The sequence below is a fragment of the Rhinatrema bivittatum genome, chromosome 2, assembly GCF_901001135.1.
Source record: "Rhinatrema bivittatum chromosome 2, aRhiBiv1.1, whole genome shotgun sequence".
In the NCBI taxonomy this organism is placed as follows: domain Eukaryota; kingdom Metazoa; phylum Chordata; class Amphibia; order Gymnophiona; family Rhinatrematidae; genus Rhinatrema; species Rhinatrema bivittatum.
This window is the reverse complement of record NC_042616.1, coordinates 554,524,450-554,551,180: the sequence shown is the minus strand read 5'-3', so window position 1 is coordinate 554,551,180 and position 26,731 is coordinate 554,524,450. Positions and strand designations below refer to the sequence as shown.

General features: G+C 44.4%; 1 protein-coding gene across 1 annotated transcript in view; it reads left to right on the top strand.

Annotated features, from left to right (window-relative positions):
- DOK6 (docking protein 6) overlaps positions 1–26,731 on the top strand; it is a 1,072,962-nt gene that overhangs the window by 629 nt on the left and 1,045,602 nt on the right. The window lies entirely within an intron of this gene.

The window sequence follows — 26,731 nt, the reverse complement described above, 5'->3', positions numbered from 1 at the left end:
CGGTCACGGAGCGAGCGCACTTCTTCTTCTTCCCTAACAGTTATTTCTTTTCATCTCCTGCCTGTGCTCCTTCTGGTTGAGAGAAGTCAAGTGCATTGCAGAGGAGGTGGGGGTGGCTGCTGCTCCGGGGGGTCCATGAATAGGATTGCGGGGTGGCTGGCGGTGTTTGTGGCAGGGAAGCTGCTGGGCTCTGGGTGGCAACGGCTTGGGAAGAGGTGAGAGAATTCAAGCCGAACAGAAAAGCAAAATAAAATAAAATAAAATACATAAAGCAGGTGGTCCCGAGAAGGGTGGAATAAATCCATTGCAAACTCCAGAATGATGCTTGGGGTGATGGTGCCGGCTACCGGGTAAGGGAGACGCGGGGAGCTGACCAAGGTGGTAGGCAAGATCGTCCGTGGGGATTTTTTTTTCTCTCTCCCCAACTTACCAGAACTTCTTTACCCTGACTTTATTATTACTATTTTTCTTATTGTTATTATTTAAATAAATGTGTCTCGTTGACAAAGTTGCTTTACAATCCCTTGAGAAAGAATTCAAGAGCACGCATTTTTCTCCGAGTGAATTCATTGAGCCGGTCGAGATAAAAAAAGGAAGGGCAGAGTTCTTGCCTGCTGGGATATTTTCGGCTGCTTGCCTGGCTTAGTGTCCCGGCTTCTCCCTGCTGCCTGGGATTGAGGAGTGGAACTTTGTGTTTGCTTTGGGTGGTGTTTGTCGTCTTGCACCTGTTGTGGGAAAGGTACCGGGGTGGTGCTCTCCAGGGCTTGCCGTTTACCGGCTCGGCCTGCTGGGAGATGCCACGTCCTGGCCGGGGATTCAGCCTGGGAAGGCGGCGAACTGAGCGGCGCGGTGGCATTGATTGCTCTACAGACAGTGACGGCAGCAGCGGGAAAGATGGAATAAGTGTCTTGAACGGGGGCGGGCGGGGGGGGTAGCAAAAGGCTATTAGAGGACATATGACCGCTTGTCCAGTTTGGTGCAAAGAATGATCTGGGCTTTGATGTCGGAGCCGGAAGGTGACTGCAAGCTTCTGACGTCTGTGCTGTCTGAAGGGCTTCTGTCAAATACTGTCCCTCCAAACCAGACAAAAGAGGGTCCCTGTGAAATCTGCAATTCTAGATGAAACTAGGCGTTTATCATATCACAGCTTTGGAGGCAGTGCTAGGATTTGTCGCCCTCATGCATGCCATGCTTACTTGATTTCATGTTTGCTGAACTGCTCTAGAGGTGTGAAAATCAGTAAACTGACCTTTAGGGAGTTTTTGTTACCTTGACAAGGGACCTTACTATCAAAGGCTCCACATCAAACTTCTGTAACCCTTTCTTGTCCATATGAACAATGCATGTGTAACACCAAAGTATCTGTTTGTTCTTAATAGCAATATGAACACCAAAGGTCTGTCTTAAAATGTGACCTGAAGCACCATGCAGTTTTTAGTTGCTGTGCACAGAAAGTGAAAATGGCCATTTAAGAATTGCCCATTGCAGCATATAAGAAAGATTGTCATCCTCTCATGTGATTGCTGAGGTCACTATTTTTCATATGTTGTTGTTATTCACTTTTGAAAGGCATAGAGGAATGCTGTAAGTGTCTATGTGGAAGTTTTAATAGAGTTATAAATATTAGAGCAGTCTTTGCTCTGTTAGGTTGCATTATTTATTTTACAGAATATTTGGTACCCAAGGAAGTAAACAAGAGTGTCAGTGTTCAGTTCACTTCCTTTTGTGGCTCTGCAGGTGCATATGTATGGTTTGTTTTTAACCTGTGCTATACTAAGATAATGCACAATTTAAATGTGTGTAACTTTTCATTGTAACTTATATTTCTATTTACATAAATATGAATTTGAAATCCATATATTTTAGAATATGGGCCAAATCAATTAATTTTGATCACAGAAAAAATATTTTGAAATGTACAAAGAGATACCCAAATCTAACAGAATTATCTTTAATACTAAATTATTCCCTTTACCACCTCTCTAATTTTATTTGAAACAGAGGCAGCCATGTCTGAGGTTCTGTAGTCTGTCCGATTCCTCCCGTGCATTATCAGTAGTAGGTAGATAATTCTCAGAAGAGGTTTTATAAATATAGTCCTTTGCATTAAGCTACAAAACAGCAAAAGTGAGCACACTGATCTATGAAAATGTACACACCCAAAAAAAACCTACCCATCATCACAGCCACAATCCAGAAGTTCTTAGTTACATACTAGGAGCTCGTAACACACACACACACACACACCCCACCCCTCCTCAAACTTGTATTAGTACTAAAGGACATTTCTCATTCATATTTCATTTCTAGGCATAGAATTCTAGAGATGAAAATTGTGTGCCTCATTCAGAAGTATCTGATCACATTTAGACCACAGGAGAATTTTTGTTAGGAAAGTAAATGTTAAGTTTGGGGGCTGGGTTTGGACTTTTTTTTTTTTTTGGGGGGGGGGGTGAAGAAAAGCAAGGAATGGAGGGAGATCTGGTATCTTCTTTCCTCTTCTTTGCTCAGTCAGAACTAACTTCTCTCGGGGCTACAGTAACATGAGCTTTCCCTCACAACTATTCAAGGATTTCTTCCCATATTTACAACACTCCCTCTTTTTAGCCCAGCTCCTCAGTGGAGGTCTTATGTCTGAGGGGCATGGACTACTGGTCACTTCAGAGCTTGGCGTAAGTGTTCTCTGAGGGGTAGATTTTCAAAGGGGTACACACGTACCCCCCGAAAACCTACCCCAAACCCCCCCTGCGCGCGCCGAGCCTATTTTGCATAGGCTCGGCGGCGCACACAAGCCCCGGGACACGCATAGGTCCCGGGGCTTGCATGGAGGGGCGTGTCGGGGGCGGGCCGCGAGTGACGCGGCATTTTGTGGGCGGGCCCGGGGGCATGGCACCGGCCCAGGGGCATGGTCGAGGCCTCCGGACCAGCCCCCGGGACAGGTGATGGCACGCCAGCAGCCCGCTGGCGCGCGCAGATTTACGCCTGCTTTCCGCAGGCGTAAATCTGCCAACAAAGGTAGGGGGGGTTTAGATAGGGCCTGGGGGGGGTGGGTTAGGTAGGGGAAGGGAGGGGAAGGTGAGGGGAGGTGGAAGGAAAGTTCCCTCCGAGGCCACTCTGATTTCAGAGCAGCCTCGGAAGGAACAGGCAGCGCGCGCTGGGCTCGGCGCGCACAGGTTGCACAAATGTGCACCCCCTTGCACGCGCCAACCCCGGATTTTATAAGATACCCGCAGCTACGCACGTATCTTATAAAATCCAGCGTACTTTTGTTCGCGCCTGGTGCACGAACAAAAGTACGCCCGCGCGTACATTTATAAAATCTACCCCTTAGCTGGCCAGTAGGTGTTGCTGTTGCTTGATGACTGGGCTTCCTTTTCCTTGGAGTACGTGAACGCTGCCTCCTCAGTAATCCTTGGCCTCTGGTAAGTCCAGCAAGCAGAAGAGAAGCCCTGCATTGAAACTCTGATCTCAAGCCACTGAGCCACTGAGCTGGATCCTACTACTCTTACATGACTGGATAACCTTCAGAGGATACAGTGATCCTTAATCAAATTGTGCAGGTTGATGCCCTCCTGAAAATAAAGTGTGGGGGGGAGGGGGGCGAGGTTTGTAAATATAATTCTGCAACATTATTAGGTAATGTCAAGCTGAGATTTTCTGAAATAAAGTATTTCCTTAATAAATTAATCCTATTAATTCCCCTGCTAAATTTAATACATTCTAAGTAAATATATTCTTTCTTTTTTTCTTCTTAAAGTAGAACAGTACTGCAAGAGCCCAGGTGGTTAATGCCCATTTTAATGCCAAAGCAAGGCAGTAAAGACTCTCTTACCCTCTAGGCAGGTGGCCAGCCCATTACAGAGATCCTTCTAGCTTCTGCTCTTTTCGTGCTTGCTTTATTACTGAGTATGGCCTGGCAGAGTGTCAATCTCAAGAGGTAATGCCACCTGTGGAGTGACAGGCAGATGTTCAGCCTGGCAAAATAGTGTCCTAGTGCTGAGAGAGAAGCTGCAAGGCTGCCTGACATTAGGCAGGGTAAACAGTGACAGGGGACATAGAATTCTTTGGTTCCTGTGAGTGGCTTGAACTTAATATTTATTTTTCTTAGAAATAAAATGACAATCTTTCCGAAGATCTTACAAAATAATAAAAAGGTTTTTTTTTTGTTTTTTTTTTTTTTACATTCTAGATAAATCTGATTATTTATAGTACATCTTGGGGCATAAGCCCAAAAGCTTAGCATGTTTTTGAGAATGCACAAAAATTAGTGCTTTGCATTCAGGCCCTAGTGAGCAAGCTAAACAGGGGTCAGAAGGTGGTGGGTGCCTGCTAAAATGTGTGCATGCCCTTATGCAAATTAAGGAATATTATATGCTAATTGGGCTTTGGGAGGCACATGGGAAATATTGTGCCATGCTTTCCTGTACTAAAGCCTAAAGTTTAATACCACCTTGCATCAAATGTCAGCTTTTTAGCTTGTATGCTATTAAAAAGGCCCAGCTACCCGCAGGCAATGTTGCTGAAAGATGAAGGTGATGTACAGGAGATGACACAGTAACAGTTTACCTATAGGCCCTTGAGCTAGAGCATATTCTCACACTTCTCATTGTAGATGAAAAAAATGCACAAACTCACACTATTTTATAACTTCTTACTCACAACCAGATTTACATACTCCGCAAAAAGGTCTTAGCAAATACATTAAACGGTTAACATATGGCAACTGGTGCGCAAGCATTCTTGTACACTGCAGTGTAGAAGTCACAAAGGTCTCTAATAATTCCAAAAGTATTATATAGATTGTAGGGATGTGAATCGTGTCCTCGATCGTCTTAACGATCGATTTCGGCTGGGAGGGGGAGGGAATCGTATTGTTGCCGTTTGGGGGGGTAAAATATCGTGAAAAATCGTTTAAAAATCGTTAAAAATCGAAAAATCGAAAAAATCGAAAAACCGGCACATTAAAACCCCCTAAAACCCACCCCCGACCCTTTAAATTAAATCCCCCCACCAAATAACTTAAATAACCTGCGGGTCCAGCGGCGGTCCGGAACGGCAGCGGTCCGGAACGGGCTCCTGCTCTGAATCTTGTCGTCTTCAGCCGGCGCCATTTTCCAAAATGGCGCCGAAAATGGCGGCGGCCATAGACGAAAAAGATTGGACGGCAGGAGGTCCTTCCGGACCCCCGCTGGACTTTTGGCAAGTCTCGTGGGGGTCAGGAGGCCCCCCACAAGCTGGCCAAAAGTTCCTGGAGGTCCAGCGGGGGTCAGGGAGCGATTTCCCGCCGCGAAATCGTTTTCCGTACGGAAAATGGCGCCGGCAGGAGATCGACTGCAGGAGGTCGTTCAGCGAGGCGCCGGAACCCTCGCTGAACGACCTCCTGCAGTCGATCTCCTGCCGGCGCCATTTTCCGTACGAAAACGATTCGCGGCGGGAAATCGCTCCCTGACCCCCGCTGGACCTCCAGGAACTTTTGGCCAGCTTGTGGGGGGCCTCCTGACCCCACGAGACTTGCCAAAAGTCCAGCGGGGGTCCGGAAGGACCTCCTGCCGTCCAATCTTTTTCGTCTATGGCCGCCGCCATTTTCGGCGCCATTTTGGAAAATGGCGCCGGCTGAAGACGACAAGATTCAGAGCAGGAGCCCGTTCCGGACCGCTGCCGTTCCGGACCGCCGCTGGACCCGCAGGTTATTTAAGTTATTTGGGGGGGGTTCGGGAGGGTGGGGGATTTAATTTAAAGGGTCGGGGGTGGGGTTTAGGGGGTTTAGTGTGCCGGCTCACGATTCTAACGATTTATAACGATAAATCGTTAGAATCTGTATTGTATTGTGTTCCATAACGGTTTAAGACGATATTAAAATTATCGGACGATAATTTTAATCGTCCTAAAACGATTCACATCCCTAATAGATTGGCAGAAGTGTGATGATCATTGCTGTTATGAAAGTGGTTAGTCAATTCAAAGACCAAGGTGCCCTGAGGTTTGACACAGAACAGAGATCTGGGCAGCAATGTATTATCAGAGGTCTACAAACCTTTTGAGGATCTGCATTTCACTTTTTGAGAACTTTGTAATCCTCTTGTCTCTCTCCTGCTACCCCCTCTCCTTTTCCTCCCCTCTTCCTGGAGATGTCAACCAAAGCCCCAACGGGGGAGCTGCTCCCAAAATATCTTCAGATTGCCTGCATGGTGCATGGCTGGAGCTATGGCTGGTCTTCACTCCAACACTATAGGGTGATTGTGGTGCGTGGTTAGTCAGATGCCAGTGAACCACAGAATCAGGGCTGGCAGATTTCCCTCCTTGGTGTCAATGGGATGGATTTGAGGTTCTAGAATGTGTTGGAGGTACAGATGGAGATACAAAAACAGGAGGAGTTATTGGACATGTGGAGTGTAGGATAGGAAAGAGATTGTCAGAGAAAGGAGAAGGAGAGACAGCAATACACACTTGAGAACTTCAACTATAAATTCACATTTATTTATGAAAGGATGTCACAAAAGTGTTCCTTATTCACATGCTATCTTCACAGACAGCATGTGATGAGGAAGTAGAGGGTATCAAGACACTTCCCGGTGGAAGATGTGTTACTATAAAACTCATGAGCCCACTGTGACTCTTGTTTTTCTTTTTTTTCCTTCCTAGTGCTCATCCTAGAATTATACTGAAGCTCAACGTTGAAGCTTTCAGCTATCCAGGAAAGGGAGCGTAATTGTGTTTCAGGAAAATCCCAAGGGAAAAATGGTGACTAAGATGACCAGAGGATGTGGTAAAAACTTAGTGTAGTTAGGTTTAAAAAAGGTTTGGACAAGTTCCTGGAAGAAAAATCCATAAACCATTATTAAGGTGGACTTGGGGAAATCCACTGCTATCCTTGGGATAAGCAGCATGGAATCTATCAACTTTTTGGGATCCTGCCAGGCACTTGTGACCTGGATTGGCCACTGTAGGAAATGGGATACTGGGTTTGATGGATCTCTGGTCTGACCTGTTTGGCAAATCTTATATTTTTATGAAAAATGGTGAAAAGGGAGCAAGTTGCATATTACTTGATTTCACTGAAGAACTGCTTTATTTGTCTTAAGAGTGGATCTTACTTGTTGAAGTCAGAGGGAGGACTTCCAGATGGTTAATTTGCAACCTAGTTACTGTCTGAAAAGAATACAGCAGGAGCTCATTTGCATTTATCAACAGATATTTTTTAAGTCTTTTACTGAGTAGGGAATCTGCATCAAGTGATTCAGGTACCAATATGGGGAAAACCCTTCACTAAGGGGTTGTTAGTGAAGCAATCCTTAGTGTGAGCATATTTCACTAACCTTTTGAACTGTTTTGAACTTTGATTGTTCTATGAATTGCATCAGATTTAAATGTATTCCCTACCAAATTATTCCTTTTCTTCCTGCTAGACCAGTCTCTACTAATGTGATTTCCCACTCCACAGCTACTGGTGACTGAGGACGCACATTATCTTCGGCTATAAGGGAAGTTGCTAGTAGTCTCTGTCTCCAGCAGTTGCAGACATAGGATGTATTTCATTCCTTCCAGAGTCAGGCTTAGGCCCCAGTCTGGTTGAGCTACTTATGCTCCTGGAGCAACAGCTCCTCAGAGTTGATTTCTACAGTAAAGCCTGCCTCCCAGGATACAAAAAAAAAAAAAAATAACCACTATTCAGGTTGCTAGTCCCACAGTGGACTCTTAATCTAGTTCTTAATGCTTTAGTAGGCTTCCCTTTGAACTGATGAAAGTGGCGACATTGAAGGACCTCTCTCTAAAGGTGGCCTTCTTTGTGGCTGTTTCATTGGCTAGGCATATTTTGGATTTACAGCCCTGTCAAGTAAAAACCCGTATTTGATTTTTTTTTCTCTGGACTTGGTTACCTTTTGACCAGTTTCTTCCTTTCTACCTAAGGTGATGTCTCCCTTTCACCTTAATCAGATCATCTTCCTTCTGGCAATGGGTGTTCTAAGGCAGTGGTCCCCAACCCTGTCCTGGGGGTCCACCAGCCAGTCGGGTTTCAAGATATCCACAATGAATATGCATGAGAGAAAATTTGCATGCACTGCCTCCACAACATGCAAATTTTCTCTCATGCATATTCATTGTGGATATCCTGAAAACCCGACTGGCTGGTGGGCCCCCAGGACAGGGTTGGGGACCACTGTTCTAAGGGAGACAGGAGGCTTTGCCTCTTAGATGTTCAGCATATTCTTTTGAGGTACTTAAACATCACCAGCTTTTAGGAAGACTCATAGGCTATTTATTTTGCTTTAAGGCCAAAGGAAAGCAGGAGCAGCAGCCTCCATGCAAAACAGATGGATGAGGAAACAGTTTGGGCAGTTTACCTGCTTAATGGCGTTCAAGCACTGGCAATGCTCTGTGTGCATTCAACAAGAGCATAGGGGACTCCATGGACAGAGGGATAGAGTCAGCAGCGTTGCCCTAGGTGAAATCTGCAGGGCAGCCACTTGGTTATCCTTACATTCCTTTACCAGGTTTTACAGATTGGATATGAGAGCCAAGAGAGACTTGGCCTTTGGCACAGGAGTGATCAAGGCAGCCCTGTCTTCCTCCAGCCAATCTAGGTGCAGCTTGGGTACCTCCTTTTAGTAGACACTGGTTTAGCAGGTAGAAAAGGAATGTGAAATGTGGTCTTACCTGATAATTTCCTTTCCTTGAGTTCTGCTAGACCAGTACATAACTTATCCATGACTTCCAGTGACTTATCCATGACTTCCAGTGACTTCCAATTTGGATATTTTTGCTATGGTAGGCAATATAATTTCTTTCTTCCCTTCTTTCCTCCCATAAGTGTCTGGGAGAAGTCAAAACATTTTTGTGGGGTTGTGTAAGGAAGCTGCAGTGGTTGGAAAATTGGGGACATTTTACCTTATTTTACATTTTATATAAAAAAAGGGGGAAAGTAAAACTTTTGGTTCAGAACTTCTAGTTGACTCACTGCTCTGACAGTAGAGTAGTGGCAACTGCTCCAGGTCATACCTCCCTTATAGCCAAAGATTATCATAAAGAAAATTTGTGTCCTCTGTCTCTGGGAGCTGTGGAGTGGAAAATCCCATTAGTAGAGAGTGGTCTAGTAGGACACAAGGAAAAGAAATTATCAGGTAAAACTAAATTTCATGTTCATCTGACCTTGTATGTCAATAAGTAAACAATTTTATTTTTTGTAAGAGCAAAGATTTGAATGGATAATGATTTTTTAGTTTTATTTATTTTGCTCTGTTGTCTGTGTACCAACCCTATGGGTGCTAAAGTTTTTTTTGTTTTTTTTTGTTTCTCCTCACTGAATAACTCAGGAGCTGTATCAAGCTGACAGATACTTTGCAACACCTAAATGTGTCCGATCTGCCCTTGCCTAGTGTGAAGTGGGGCTTATATTCGCACAACACAAATTAATTTCTAAGCCAAAGGTTCACAGAGGGTGAATATTTTCTAACATTGCTGCACACTTCAAAATATGAAGGCATGAATGGAAATAGCCATTCCATCGGTTTGAGTATTTTGTATGAGTATGTATCTACTTGTTTTAATTATGAATGTATACTTGCAATCCACACAGAACATTGTATGGATATTGTGGCATAAAACAATATTAAATAAATAAGTTCTTAACCATTGCCACAATTGTGCACAAATATTTGACTGCATGTGTTCTAAGTCTGCATGATGTCTCACGGTTTCCACAATTTGCAAGGCAGATATTACAGAGGCGATAAGGCAGCAGCAGGTGAGAACTAAGCCCCACATGGCTGTGTTTCAAGAGGGAACTGTAAGAAACATTCAGGAGGCAGTTTCTTAAATACTCCTCAGTCTTTTTGCTTCTGATTAGGGACCTCCGAGATGGTTGGACCTTGATCAGCAGCACAGATGGAGTAAGTTTAGGGGATGGGCACACTGTAGAGTTATTCAACTGATCTTTTTTTTTTTTTGCTGGCATTGTTGTAGTTATTCTGCCCAAAACTAACAGCAGGCATTTAAAGGCTTCAGCTTGAAGAGCTGTCAATGTGCCATTATTGCTCCAACACTATAAAGTACTCATGTTGGTGGAAGATGGTGTCCTGACTCCTCTGTGATAGATTTCCCTCCATGCCAAAGGGAGAGATGTACTTGGGCTGGTACATTCTGATGCCAGTCTTACTCTTTGGCAAACATCTGAGGCTTGTGTTCTCAACTAGGGATGTGAATCGTTTTTTGATGATTTAAAACAATCGTCAGATATATTTTAAATCGTTAGAGCCGCGATACAATAGCAATTCCCCCGATTTATTGTTAAAAAATCATAAATCGGGGGAGGGCGGGAAAACCGGCACACCAAAACAACCCTAAAACCCACCCCGACCCTTTAAAACAAATCCCCCACCCTCCCGAACCCCCCCAAAATGTTTTAAATTACCTGGGGTCCAGTGGGGGGGGGGAGGGTCCCGGCGCGATCTCCCGCTCTCAGGCCATGGCTGCGTTAATAGAAATGGTGCCGGTGGCCCTTTGCCCTTACCATATGACAGGGCAAAGGTAGCGCCGGCGCCATTTTGAATACTGGCAATACAGCCCGAGTGCAGGAGATCGCTCCCGGACCCCCGCTGGACTTTTGGCAAGTCTTGTGGGGGTCAGGAGGACCCCCAAGCTGACCAAAAGTCCCTGGGGGTCCAGCGGGGGTCCGGGAGCGATCTCCTGCACTCGTGACATCGGGTGACAGGAACCAAAATGGCGCCGGCGCTACCTTTCCCTGTCATATGGTAAGGGCAAAGGGCCACCGGCGCCATTTCTATTAACGCAGCTGTGGCCCGAGAGTGGGAGATTGCGCCAGGACCCCCCCCCCCCACTGGAACCCAGGTAATTTAAAACATTTTGGGGGGTTCGGGAGGGTGGGGGATTTGTTTTAAAGGGTCGGGGTGGGTTTTAGGGTTGTTTTGGTGTGCCGGTTTTCCCGCCGATTTACAATTTGACGATTTTTTTAACAAAAAAAAACATGACGATCAGATTTCCCTCCCCCCCAGCCAAAATTGATCGTTAAGACGATTGATCACACGATTCACATCCCTATTCTCAACCTGATTTTTCCTTTCCTGGAAGTATTTTCTCTCTTACCTCCTAGGATCCAGTTGCCCTCCAACATCTGCCCTCAGTTTTGGTAAGCAGCCCCATATAGCAGGCTTATTCTTGTACAAGTATGCAGCAAGGAGAATGAGTCAAGAGTTAAAGTGCCTATACTCAGTTTATCATATGTATGTCATTTTTGTTATGGCCGTAGACTATTTACCACAGAGACACTATCACCTTGCAAGAAGATGGCCAGAGTATCTAAAATCACTTTTTTGATATTTTTTATACTCTTACTTGTTCTTCAGGATCTGCAGAAAGCTAACAGCTTGTAATTCCTTCATTTAAAACATATTGGCTTCAGACTACATGGGGTTGGACTTCATCAATTGCAGGTCCTTTCATGTGGCATGCTTTGCCTATGCCCCTTATAGTAGGGAAATATTTATAGCAGTTCCTGAAAAGCTAAAACAAATTTTAATTTCTGAAGTCCCTGGCATAGGCACATTAAGCAGCTCTTGGCTGTATTTATATTTTATTACTGGCTGGCCATTTTATTTATTTATTTATTTATTTATTTAGCATTTTTCTATACCGACTTTCCAATAACAAAATTATTGATCAATTCGGTTTACATTTTAAACAATAACAACAATGACAAGTAAATGTCTTACAATGAACAGGTCGAATTAACTTGGATTAAGATATAAGGGGGTAATAACATAATTAACATGAGCGGTGCCTAATATAGGCTAGAGGCTGGGTTTTAATGATAGACTGCCAAAGATAATAGACTGTCAAAGATAATAGACTGCCAAAGATCATGTGATTTCTTGAGAAGATCTATATAGTTCTCTAGCGTGTTACCACTGAGGGGATATTGGCAGGGATATTTCGCAGGTTGATGTTATGGGAAAGCTTGGTTGAATTGGTTATTTAGGTAATGTTTGGATATTATTTTATTTTGGATGTTGTTTTTTTTTCTCAGTGTTTTATTTGTTTATTGTGATCCTCACTGACCAATTTTTTTTTTTTATTGAGAATCACTGAATTATAAATGTTTTAAATAAATACAATATAGAGATTTATGAGCTGCAGGAGCTGTTGTGAGCAAGGCGGCACAGGAACTGGTTTGTGCAAGGCAGAAGCCGCAAGGGCCAAAAGAAGGGGCTTGTAGTTGCTCTCCCTGTTTCTGCAGAGAAAAGGAGGAAGAATCAAAGCATTCCATTCCTAGATTGCTTTTTTCCCTCTTCGGTCCTAAAGTCAAGGATAGAAATAGGAGTTTTGATTCCCAAGAGCTGAAGATGGTGCTTGGTCCCTTTTTTTCCGAAAGGGAGTGGAGCATTTTAATTTCAAGTTTGTGAGTGTTTTTATTTTTTATTTTTTTATTTTTGCTGTTCCAGAAAGGGCCTCCCAACCACACAGCTGTTGTGAATTCTTCAGGAAGAAGGAGTTTTTCATATTTGACTCTTCCAATTTGTGTGACCAGGTAACAAATAATTCAGGAGCCAAGGGGGGGGGCAGGGCTGAGCCTAGGAGGGTGCAGGGCCCAGGGAAAATCAACCTCCGTGGGGCCCTGGAATGGATAATCATGGCAGTTTCTTAATTGCCCCCTTCCCCAGAGATGGCTCTATGAAGAGGTGCTCAATAGGAAATCTTTTAAAAGAGAAGCAAGGGGATCCTGTTTGTGTAACTTGTGGGTGTACAACTGGAAGAAACTGATTTATATCCATGTAAATGCACTTTTCTGTCAGTTCATCACCATTGAAGACACTGAGTTTTAAGGATCATGAGGTCCATATTCAGTCACTGACTGGATTGCAAGGTTATCCAGATAAACGTATCCAGTTAACTTTGGTGCAGATGCATTATTGAATAAAGATGAATGTCTTAAAAGGTAGTCATATAAGTTTATCTGACTAAATTTAGGGCAGTTCTATAGTCTGACCAGAGTTAGTTGGATAAATTATCTGACTAATTCTGAATATCAGAGTTAGCTGGGTAACATATCTGGCTAACCACACTACGCCCTGAAATGCCCTTGGAATGCCCCTATGTTATCTGGCTGAACTTTAGCTGGATAATGACATATAATTGCGCCAGATATTCAAAAGTTGGCAATTAGGTGGATAACTTGTAAGTTATCTGGATAAATGTCTCTGAATGTGGACCTCAATATTATTGGAAGACTGACCCCCAGCATAAAGAGTGATATGTTAGAGTCCATATGTTTAACCCCTAGGGCACTAGAAGATTTTTTTTCCCCTGCTCTGGAATGGACCTGCACCCCTGCAAACCCCCCTTTATATTGAGAACATGGGAATGAGGAGAGTTACTTGCATAATACTACTTCTAATTAGGGTTGCCGACGGGTTCCAGATTTTCAGGACAGGTTGATTCAGTCCTGGATTTAACTTGTTGCTTGCTGGGACTTGTAGTTCTAACTTGCCTATTGCCATCCCTTAGAAAATAAGACTACAAGTCCCTGCATGCAGTAAAATAAAACCAGAACTAGATTAGACTTTCTTAAAAATTTGGAGCTACTTGGCAACCTATTTCTAGTACATATTGTTGCATCTTACGTATATCTTTATTTTCCAGCAGAGTCTTTTTTACTTTCTCAATCTGACCACTTCCACATGGGTGCTGTCAAACTTATTTGAGCTACTCATGGTAGGATTTTGGCCAGACTGGAATGACTTCCTCATCTAGTCTTTTCTAGCAGCTAAGACGGGATTTTATGTGACTTAGGGGCGGATTTTCAGAGCCCTGCTCGCCTAAATCCGCCCAAATCCGGGCGGATTTAGGCGAGCAGGGCCCTGCACGCCGGTGAGCCTATTTTACATAGGCCTACCGGCGCGCGCAGAGCCCCAGGACTCGGGTAAGTCCCGGGGTTTTTGGAGGGGGGCGTGTCGGGGGCGGGACCGAGCGCAGCGGCATTTTCGGGGCGTGTCGGCAGCGTTTTGGGGGCAGGTACGGGGGCGTGGCTACGGCCCGGGGCGGTCCGGGGGCGTGACCGCGCCCTCCGTACCCGCCCCCAGGTCGTGGTCCGGCGCGCAAGAGGCCCGCTGGCGCGCGGGGATTTACGTCTCCCTCCGGGAGGTGTAAATCCCCCAACAAAGGTAAGGGGGGGGTTTAGACAGGGCCGGGCGGGTGGGTTAGGTAGAGGAAGGGAGGGGAAGGTGAGGGGAGGGCGTTAGAGGATTCCCTCCGAGGCCGCTCCGATTTCGGAGCGGCCTCGGAGGGAACGGGGGTAGGCTGCGCGGCTCGGCGCGCGCCGGCTATACAAAATCAATAGCCTTGCGCGCGCCGATCCAGGTTTTTTAGCAGATATGCGCAGCTCCGCGCGTATCTACTAAAATCCAGCTTACTTTTGCTTGCGCCTGATGCGCCAGCAAAAGTAAGCCAATTCGCGCTATTTGAAAATCTACCCCTTAGAGTAACTGATTAGAGATGTGAATCGTGTCCTCGATCGTCTTAACGATCGATTTCGGCTGGGAGGGGGAGGGAATCGTATTGTTGCCGTTTGGGGGGGTAAAATATCGTGATAAATCGTTAAAATCGTTAAAAACCGCTAAAATCGTTAAAACCCGCTAAAACCCACCCCCGACCCTTTAAATTAAATCCCCCACCCAAATAACTTAAATTACCTGGTGGTCCAGCGGCGGTCCGGAACGGCAGCGGTCCGGAACGGGCTCCTGCTATTGAATCTTGTTGTCTTCAGCCGGCGCCATTTTCCAAAATGGCGCCGAAAAATGGCGGCGGCCATAGACCAACAGGATTCGACGGCAGGAGGTCCTTCCGGACCCCCGCTGGACTTTTGGCAAGTCTTGTGGGGGTCAGGAGGCCCCCCCCAAGCTTGCCAAAAGTTCCTGGAGGTCCAGCGGGGGTCAGGGAGCGATTTCCCGCCGCGAATCGTTTTCCGTACGGAAAATGGCGCCGGCAGGAGATCGACTGCAGGAGGTCGTTCAGCGCTGAATGACCTCCTGCAGTCGATCTCCTGCCGGCGCCATTTTCCGTACGGAAAACGATTCGCGGTGGGAAATCGCTCCCTGACCCCCGCTGGACCTCCAGGAACTTTTGGCCAGCTTGGGGGGGGCCTCCTGACCCCCACAAGACTTGCCAAAAGTCCAGCGGGGTCCGGAAGGACCTCCTGCCGTCGAATCCTGTTGGTCTATGGCCGCCGCCATTTTTCGGCGCCATTTTGGAAAATGGCGCCGGCTGAAGACAACAAGATTCAATAGCAGGAGCCCGTTCCGGACCGCTGCCGTTCCGGACCGCCGCTGGACCAACAGGTAATTTAAGTTATTTGGGGGGGGGGTTCGGGAGGGTGGGGGATTTAATTTAAAGGGTCGGGGGTGGGTTTTAGCGGGTTTTAGTGTGCCGGCTCACGATTCTAACGATTTATAACGATAAATCGTTAGAATCTCTATTGTATTGTGTTTCATAACGGTTTAAGACGATATTAAAATTATCGGACGATAATTTTAATCGTCGTAAAACGATTCACATCCCTATAACTGATGGTTCTAGTCATTAGAGGTTGAAGCTGTAGGATGCTCGTAAGTCAGATTAGGTTCCATGTCAGTGTTTATCTTTATTAAAATTTGAGAAGTGCCTGATACACTAGGCCCTAGGTGATTTACAAGTCAACATACCAAATACAATGAATACAATTAACATAGACAATGTAACAAATACTTCAAAACACTCTACAAACAATAGAATTTCACAAAAACAATTGGCCTAAGCACATAAAATACAGCTGTACCTCAAAACAATATTATACTCTACCCCTAAACTAATCTCAGGATTTTGACTTGCCTGGGATGGGCTTCCGATACTAGTGTTTAGCATTAACATCAGCAGAATTGTTATGAGGCTGGACTGGGTTCCTGATATTCTGAGATGTCAATGCTAGTAACATCATTGGGCTAAGTTAGATACTTAAGCAGCAGGACAGATGGAGATGGCAGAGATATCAGAACTCAGAAGTTCTTTCTTTTATCTTCCCATTATAGAAAGATTAGATCAAAGGTCTGTGTTCGCTCACTATAATGCACTAGTACGCAACTCCAATGCTGGATACCACAAATAGGCCTGTTTTTCAGGATATCCACAATGAATATGCATGAGAGATTTTTGCATGCACTGCCTCCATTGTATGTAAATATATCTTATGCATATTCACTGTGGATGTCCTGAAAACCAGACCTATTTGTGTCTACTCCTGCTATAATGCATTGCAGATTCATTTCTGAGCTGTGTTTCTCATTATCCATGATAAACAGACAATTTATGTCTTGTGACAACATTTTGCAAGTTTGCTGAGCCATATTCTGATAAATACTTTATTTTACTTTCTCCAGACTCCAGCCACATTTCTGCATTGTCAATGGAATATGTATTTATTTGCCTTGTTAAATTATTTTAGAGTATTCCATTTGTGTTTGTTTGCAAGTTCTATCTAATGATTGTGTCCCATAATATACAATACATATCTAAATCAATAAAAAAAGGTTTCATTTATCATTTCGAATAGTTATACAGTTATACAGTCTGCGTGCAGTTCCCACTGCCTTTGCAGTAATTTCACTTAAATTCCCAATTGTATGAGTTGCTAAGAGTCTGACAAGCAACAACTTACCACTGAAGTAGCTGAATCTCACTCCGAAACAAGAAGGTCACTCAATAGAGCTATTGCTGTCTCCCAATTACAAGTCCAAAGCAGATACACACCTCTTCATTTGGAAATAGGTGTACACACAAGGATGCATTTACAAAGTGAAAAGCAAGAAAATAGCTGCAGCAAGTTCCACTGAAAAAATCAACAAATTCCTAAATCCAAAGGAAGGGTAATGTGTAATGCTGCAGATGAAAAGTCCACCGTGCTGTCTTATTTGTTCACAATTACTTATAATTCACTGGTGATTTTCCATCACTATCCATTTAGTCCTGCATATGTAATATATTTGTCAATAGATATTTCAGATTTTATATGTGCCATTTTCCTCAATAAAATATTGTACTTGAAAATCACTATGTTTTGATAAGTTGTAGTAAAAAAGAAAAATGCAAAGTGACTGCTCTAAATAGGTGAAGACTAAAGTTATTTTTAAAAAGTATGTTTGGAGTTTTGTTCCTTTTGAATATCGTCCGTTGGTCTTGAATTAGCAGGTGGGCATATGGTCGGTTAACACAAAGCCAAGTAAGGAACAATTCTCTTAATGGGAGCAGAAGATGATGGTGAATATTTATAGTTTGGAAATTAATGGAATGATAAATCTATATCATTATTGACAGTTGTGGAAGCAATATTTCTAATTAGGGCTTCTGATTTTCAGTTAAAATTGAAAAACCCTGTTAAAACACCCCCAATGAAGAAATTGGGTTCTTTGGTTTCAACTGGTGAAACTCCAAAAATAGGCCTGCAATGAAGGCACTCAGATAACGACGTCCAGCTGCTGCAGTCAAAGGGAGGGAACCTGCAGCAGCTGGATGATGTCATGGGAGTGGTCCAACTAGAGGCTCGGTGGACTCCATCTCACCGTGGGCCAAAGAAAATCTGGCATTGCAGCAGCTGGATGATGTCATGGGAGCGGTCCAACTAGAGGCTCGGTGGACTCCATCTCACCGTGGGCCAAAGAAAATCTGGCATGGCTGCAGCTGACCCCATCTCAATGTGGCCCAAAGGAAAACTCGCAGGGGCCACAGCAGACCCAATCTTACCCTGGCTGAAGATAGGCCCAGGAGGGCCACAATGGGAGAGAGGGGTAGGCCCCTGAGAGTGTGTGTGTGTATATGTGTGTTTAAGAGAGCGTGAGAGTATATTTATTTGTTTAAAAGTTTTTCTATACTGCCTATACATGAAATTGCTATTCTAAGTGGTTTACAATTAAAAACATACGTAGTCATCAGGTTAGAACTAAAAAAGTATAACAATAAAAACATAATAAAGAGTACATACAAATAAACAATGGCGACGAAAAGTAGGGAGGAGGGTAATCTAATTTATGGCTGAGGAAAATGGAAACTAAGTGGTGTGTGTGAATGTGTGAGCTTGTGTGCATGTGTATTTGAACCTGTGTGTTTGTGTGTATGTGAGAGAGAGGATACACAGCCTGCCAACAATCCTGAAGCCACTCACACATGGCCTGCCACCAGCCACAAACAGTCTGCCATTCCTCTACCCTCTACCTCCTACCACTACCATTTCCACGTCCATCTTTACCAGTCACACACACACTGTCACTTCCTCTAGCCAAACACATACGCACAACCTTCTACCCTCATAGCCCCCATGTCCTTAGCCCATTTCTCCTGTCACCTCCACCCTAGCCATATACACACACCATGCAAAACAGCATCTGAGTATTTTAAGATATATGATATGCACCTAATTAAAATGGATCCACCTAAAAATAGGTAAAAATTAACTTCTGCAATGAAAACCCTGATAAACACCTCTTTTTAAAATCTGCCAAATACATTTAATTGCCTCAAAAATAAACCCCTAAACTTGCAATTCGTAAAACTCTAGGATCAGAAGCCCTATTTATAATTAGGACTTCTGATTTTAGGTGTTTATAGATTGTAAATTTAGGTGTTTATATTCCAGTGGATTGGGGTTCTTTAGGAGTACCAAAAATCAGTGTTCATCGGTGTATTTGTGGCACAGGTGCTATTGCTGGCTACCTTTTCAAGTTGAATCAAATACATCAATTTATGCAGCTAAGCAGTTGATTGCATGAAAAAGGCGCAAAACAAGCAGAGGATCTTGCGTAGACAAAGAAGAGGTGACAGAATACTAGGGCAATAGTGTTTATCTGCTGTTTGTCTAATAACTTGATAACATGTTATCTTGATAACATAATCCAGATACACAAACCACAATGAACAACAAGAACATCCAGCAAACTACACCAAGCAATTCTCCCTCTCCCTTCAGCTAAGCTCTCCAACACTAGGAACAGAGCCTTCTCCATTGCGGGACCGAAAGCATGGAATTCCCTACCAGACTACCTAAACACAATCAGTGACTCCAAATCATTCAAAAAGGAGCTCAAGACCTGGCTTTTCAGACAATCATTCACAGCTGGTGTTGGCTAAGCTGACCGCCTACACACCGAGACCCGAGGTTGCATGCAAGTTTTTACGCAACTCGTGCTCCCGTACTCGCTGAATCCATGTCTGTACACTGTATCACACAATTAGTCCCTGTTTGTACAATGCCTGTTATCAGTAGATGTTTTTATAATATAATCCCTTTTCAATTTTACTGTACATAGAAGAATGTTGTGCGTTAATGTTCTCATTTTTATTTTTCACCTGTAATAAGTTGTTTAAAATGTAAACCGGGGTGAAGGCAGCTTGCTATACCTCGGTATATAAACTCTCCTAAATAAATAAATAATACGTACATATTTTTAATTTTTTTGTGCATTGGAGCTGTTTTATCAAGATTTATTGGTTAAAACCTAAAATCAGAAACCCTACTTATAATTAATGAAGTGATCTGCCATCACAAAAGAATGAATGGCTATTCCAGGGCTGACCACCCCGGTCCTCGAGAGCCACAAACTGGTCTAGTTTTCAGGATATCCACAATGAATCTGCATGAAATAGATTTGCATGCTGTGCCTCCATTGTATGAAAATCTATCTAATGCAGAGTCATTGTGGATACCTTGAAAACTAGACCAGTTTGTGGCTCTTGAGGACCAGAGTTGGCCATCACTGAGCTATTCTTTCTTTTTTCTTTAGCATAAAAAAGAGGCTTGTTAGATACTACAAAATGGAAAGCTAGGGAATTCCAATTTGAACCTTACTTCTTTCTCCAGTAGAGATAAACGGGCCCCTAAATTCACACAGTGCAGTTGCTACACCTGTGAATTATCCTCCCATTGAGACTTCCCAGCCCCACATTAAACAAGCACCTCAAGCAAGTTTTATACTACTGCTCTGGTTTCACCCAGTATAAGTCATTTTTTAAGGTTAATATTCTATAAGTATATATGTACCAACATTTTAACTTTTTTTAGGATATACTCCTCATTTTAAAATTAATTTTTGATAGAAAAGTTTCGGTGACAGGGATTTCATGTAGTTTCTTATAAATAATATGATGGTAGGTATATACCGTAAATCATTCACGGCCACAGGGAGCAGAGTGATTGAGGAAACTGTGAGAGGCCTTCCGGAGGAAGTGAAGCAGTGCGCAGGTCTACAAGTCCAACCAGGTGTGGTGGGAAGATGGATTAGTAATAGCAGTTCTGGTAGCAGAGTCTCACAAGCAAAGGGTGAGTGGAGACTCCAAATACACTTAAAGGTGAATTTTAAAGCATGGAGTGTGCCAAATTAGGGAGCTGCACCCTCATGTGGGGCTAAAACACACCAAGGGGTGGATTTTCAGAGCCCTGCTCGCCTAAATCCGCCCAAAACCGGGCGGATTTAGGCGAGCAGGGCCCTGCGCGCCGGTGAGCCTATTTTACATAGGCCTACCGGCGCGCGCAGAGCCCCGGGACTCGCGTAAGTCCCGGGGTTCTCCGAGGGGGGCGTGTCGGGGGCGGGCCCGGTCGTCGCGGCGTTTAGGGGCGTGTCGGCAGCGTTTTGGGGGCGGGTACAGGGGCGTGGCTACGACCCGGGGCGGTCCGGGGGCATGGCCGCGCCCTCCGTACCCGCCCCCAGGTCGCGTCCCGGCGCGCAACAGGCCCGCTGGCACGCGGGGATTTACTTCTCCCTCCGGGAGGCGTAAATCTCCGGAGAAAGGTAAGGGGGGGTGTAGACAGGGCCGGGCGGGTGGGTTAGGTAGAGGAAGGGAGGGGAAGGTGAGGGGAGGGCGTTAGAGGATTCCCTCCAAGGCCGCTCCGATTTCGGAGCAGCCTTGGAGGGAACGGGGGTAGGCTGCGCGGCTCGGCGCGCGCCGGCTATACAGAATTCATAGCCTTGCGCGCGCCGATCCAGGATTTTAGTAGATACGCGCGGCTCCGCGCGTATCTACTAAAATCCAGCGTACTTTTGCTTGCGCCTGATGAGCCAGCAAAAGTACGCCTATTCGCGTTTTTTGAAAATCTACCCCCAAGTGAATTTTAAAAGCTGCTGAGGTGCATGCATGTATCCTGCAGAGAGCGCATCTCACTTGTTTCCAAAAAGGGGCGGAGTCTGGGCAGGGCATGGGTGTTTTGGGGCCTGACCAAGAGATGGGGGCATGGCGGCGATCCAGGGGCAGGGTCTAGTACTCCGGCACAGTGGCCTGTGCCGGGGCATGGCACACCAGCAGCTGGCCGGCACAACCTTTTTCAACAAAGGTAGGGGGGGATTTATTTAGGACTGGGGGGTGGGTTAGGGAGGGGAAGGTAGGGGGGGGGGGGCCAGAGAAAAAGTTCCCTCCAAGGCTGCTCTGATTTCGGAGCGGCCTTGAAGGGAATGAGGAAAGCCAGCGGGGTGCATGTTATAAAATCGGGCATAGATTTCTTCGCGCCAGGTTGCGTGAACAAATCTACACCCGCACATAAGTTTAAAATCTGTCCCAGTGTGAAAAAGTTATCGCAATTTGCAGTAACTTAGCGCTTTGCATAGGTATTAGCACAAATTGCGATAAACTGCCTATTACCATAAAACACATTCCTATTGCATGCGATATTTAGTGCATTTTGATAAATCCAGGCCTAAGTTAAATACATCAATTGTGAATTTGATAGATGCAGTGTTTGAAACAAATAATTCTTTAAAAAATATTCTGAAATGATAGAAACTCAGCAAAGGAGAATTTATGATTTGGATGAGTGTATCACACAGGTTGAAAAGATTCAGAGTCAAGTAAAAACAGAAGAGTTTCATAAAAAAATTGAAAATCTAGAAAATTCTATTCACGCACTGAATTTAAGAGTTATTAACTTTCCTATTATTAAACAAATGGGCCCTGTGGAACTATTCAAAAGCTATATAACACAGGTGTTAAAAATTCCAGAACAGTGTTTACCTGTAATTGTGAGAGCTTTCTATGTTGGAATAAAAAAAAAAGGAACAAGAAAAAGATCAAATGCTACTGGATGATAAAGAAAGAACGGAACAAAAACCTCTTGCAGAAACTTCGGTCAATATTTCAGATCTTCTTCAGAAGTCACAAGAGGACATTGCTGTTAAAAATAGAGGAATTTTACTGGTTAACTTTGCCTTTATTACAGATAAAGAAAATGTTCTGAAATTCTTTTTTTGTAGTAAGCTGAATACGTTCTATGGGCAGAGAGTCTGGATATTTCCAGGCCTTGGTAGGGCACTCAGCTCCGAAGGAAAAAATTCTTGGCCTTAAGGAAAGAGGTGGTCGATAAGGGTGGATACTTCTTACTCAAATATCCTTGCAGATGTGCTGTTAAATATAAGGGGGGAAATTATTTATTCACAGACCTGGAACATCTTAAGAGCCTTCTCAGGAGTGAAAATCTAGATATTTAGTAGATATAGGGGGAGTAAGTTGCATTTTCTCTTTATAGAAATTTTGGATGAAGAATGTTTATCGCTCATGATGTGATGCTTCTCTTAATTTTTCCCATAGGTATGGAGCAGAATTAGAGTATAAAAAGTGTTATCCTAAAATAGATAGTATTTCTGATTTTTTTTATTTGTGAATATTGTATTCATGCTCTGTAATTACTAATAGCAAGATTTCCTTGTAATTGTATTTTGAAAATTCAATTAATAAAAAATTAAAAAATAAACTTATGGACAGAGTAGTTGCCACAAAGCAGCAGAATGGATTGAAACCCTGGGCTGTAGTCTCTTAAGTGGGTGAACTCATTATATATTGCTTATGCAAAGCAGCTGCAGGAATTCATAACTAGACAGAACTGGAGAAAAGGAGCCTAGAGAAGAAATGGCTGGGTATTTTTTCCCCATCTCTACAATACAGTTATAGGAATTCAGAATCAGGTAAGGGGTGACTGGAAGGGAAATCCATTATATATATATAATATTACAATTTTTGTGTGTGTGTGTGCAGCAGCACCACGATTTCCTAATTGGGCACTAAACTCTAAAGGGTTTGCTGAAGCCTGAGAGACTGGGTTTAAAAGTCTGCTGGGATTTTTGAACTTAAGTGCTTAGCAGAGGAGTGGACGTGGCCTTGTAGCCTGAGAGACTCAGTTTAAAGTTAATTTGAGAAGTTTATTTGTTCTTTGAACCAAATATACAGCAGAGCCTGAGAAGCAGTGTTGAGGGGTTTGCTAAAGTTTTCCTTTATTTATGCTGGAGTTTTTGGGGGTTTTTTTCTCCCCTGAATCACATACTCCAGTCAGCAGTTGTGGCTGAGAGCCTGAGGGACTGCCATTAAAAGTTGATAAAGCATTAACTTTTGTTGCTGGATTTTCTTTGAACCAAATGCCTAGCAAAGTGGCTGTCTTGACTGGAAACCAAAGGTACTGTATTTCCAGAAGTCCTGATCTTTCTGCTACGATATACTGCAGAGGGGGTACCAGCATAATCAGGCAAGGCTGGGGAACAAGTGGGGGGCTACCAATGGAAGTGGAGTTATGCTGCCAACAGAATCTGGACCACACTAATGGGCCTTTTTCACAAATTAATTATTGGAAGTTGATTTCTTTACCTTGACAACCATCCAAAATATATGAGATGCTTGTTTGTTGTCTATACCTGTAAAACTCCAGGATTGCCAGACATGTAGTGGTAATATCACATGTCAATACAGGCTGAATGTCTGTGGGTACACAGATAATTGATCGTGTTTTGTAAGTTTATCTTACAAATCCTTTATTATGCCTCCTTTTGAGAACAGAGTTGGCTCAGCATGGTTTGTGTACCTGACCTTAAAGTGGAGGAGTGACACTGAGAGGAAATTGTCTTATAGAAGCAAGATATCCTGGCTTGACATCTTGATTCAAAGCAAGATTGCAAATGGGATTGCAATGTTCTGAATGACTGACCCATGAAAAGGATGATGCAAGATACCATTCATGATCTATCACACACATAAGGAAATATAAATTGCCAAACTGGATGAAACCACAGATCCATCTATCCCAATATGCAGGTGCTTGAAAGAAGAGTGTAAGAGTCCTCTTGTATAGAGCTGTCAACGTTCTGTTTTACCCTTCCATTTTCAGGAAATGTTTGAAGATGTAGCCTGTGATTACTCTGTCTTCTCTAAATTTGTGATCTTTTACAATCTTGCTATGCTATTTGCTTCCATAACCATTGAGCATCAAGGTGCTTGCAAGAATGGGAAGGTTAAAGGCAGAATCCCCTCTATTATGATATCAGTGAGGATGCAGGGTAGATGAAGTGATGGAGGTCTGGGGTGTAGCAGATGAGACCTTGTTGCCCAGTGCCCTGTGCTCCCTAGTCTTGCTAGCCTATGTTAAGTTATGGAAGGGAGTTATGAGATTAAAGATATGACAATAATGAAAACACTGAGGACAGCAATGTAAGGGAAAGAATGTGGTTAAAGTTCATGAATTCTTGTAAGGTCAATATTTAAAGATATCCAACTTTGTAAGTTAACCGGGTAAGACTAACCTGGTTAACTTAAACGGGATATTTATTCAATGGTACAGCAATGCTACTGAATATACCTGAATAAGTATTAAAGTTAGCTGTATAAGCTTATCTGGCTAATGTTAGACCAGTTATGGAACACATCTAAGTTATCCGGTTAACTTAACTTTTTAAGGCTGAATATCGCTATTTTCCAGGGTCATTCATCAAAATGAGTTATAGCATTAACACCATAATGCATGCAACAGTTTTGGTACTGCGAATGCAATTTTTTCAAAGGGGGGGGGGATTGAGGAGAGAGAGAGTCAGAGAGAGAAAACCTCTGGGGAGGCCTTCACAGTATTCAACTATTTATATCACAATAGGAGGGCCAGCTAATAACTCGAGGTGAGGTTTTGGTGGTGGTTTAGTGATTTGGGGCCAGTTACATGCCGATTGAGACATATGAACAGCACAGTACATATTAGAGATGTGAATCATGTCCTCGATCGTCTTAACGATCGATTTCGACTGGGAGGGGGAGGGAATCGTATCGTCGCCGTTTGGGTGTTTAGAGTATCGTGAAAATCGTTAAAATCGTGAACCGGCACACTAAAACCCCCTAAAACCCACCCCCGACCCTTTAAATTAAATCCCCCACCCTCCCGAACCCCCCCCCCCCAAATGCCTTAAATTACCTGGGGGTCCAGCGGCAGTCCGTAGCTAAATCGGGGGAAGGGGGAGGGCAGGAAAACCGGCACACTAAAACACCCTAAAACCCACCCCCGACCCTTTAAATTAAATCCCCCACCCTCCCGAACCCCCCCCCCCCCAATGCCTTAAATTACCTGGGGGTCCAGCGGCGGTCCGAAACGGCCTCCTGCAATTGAATCATGTTGTCTTCAGCCGGCGCCATTCTGCGCCGCCATTTTGCAAAATGGCGGCGCAAAATGGCGGCGGCCATAGACCAACACGATTCGACTGCAGGAGGTCATTCCGGACCCCCGCTGGACTTTTGGCAAGTCTTGTGGGGGTCAGGAGGCCCCCCCAAGCTGGCCAAAAGTCCCTGGGGGTCCAGCGGGGGTCCGGGAGCGATCTCCTGCCGCGAATCGTTTTCCGTACGGAAAATGGCGCCGGCAGGAGATTGACTGCAGGAGGGTGTTCAGCCGCTGAACGACCTCCTGCAGTCGATCTCCTGCCGGCGCCATTTTCCGTACGGAAAACGATTCGAGGCAGGAGATCGCTCCCGGACCCCCGCTGGACCCCCAGGGACTTTTGGCCAGCTTGGGGGGGCCTCCTGACCCCCACAAGACTTGCCAAAAGTCCAGCGGGGGTCCGGAACGACCTCCTGCAGTCGAATCGTGTTGGTCTATGGCCGCCGCCGTTTTGCGCCGCCATTTTGCAAAATGGCGGCGCAGAATGGCGCCGGCTGAAGACAACACGATTCAATTGCAGGAGACCATTCCAAACCGCCGCTGGACCCCCAGGTAATTTAAGGCATTTGGGGGGGGGTTCGGGAGGGTGGGGGATTTAATTTAAAGGGTCGGGGGTGGGTTTTAGAGGGTTTTAGTGTGCCGGTTTTCCTGCCCTCCCCCTTCCCCCGATTTACGATTTTTTGACGATAAATCGGGGGAATTGGTATTGTATCATGGCCCTAACGATTTTTGACGATTTAAAATATATCGGACGATATTTTAAATCGTCAAAAAACGATTCACATCCCTAGTACATATCAGTGAAGATTTGACGTCATTTGGAGTGAGTAAAGTCTCACAAAGATGAGATTTCTACAATGTTCTCTTGCCCTAGCTTGATACTACCCTGGTATAGATAGTCCTAGGGGGATTCTGCACTACTGCAGAGCACATAATTTGCACAGAATTCCCCTCCCCTGCATAGAATTGCCATTTTCTGCACAGAATTTGGTAATTCTGTGCAGAAAATGGCAGAGGAGACCCTAGCATGCCGCGAACGGAGTGCGCAAAGATGAAGGCCCTTGCGCGCCATTCGCGACAAAAATGAAAGCCCCCATGTGCTGCGAATGGAGTGTGCTCTGCTCATGGTGAAGATGAAGGTTCCGGTGAGAGTGAATGTGTGTGTGTGAGAGAGGAGAGAATGGGAATGTGAGAAAGGAGAGGGTATGTGAGAGGAGAGGGGTTGATGGGAGGGTGAGAGATCGGGGAGAGGGGGGT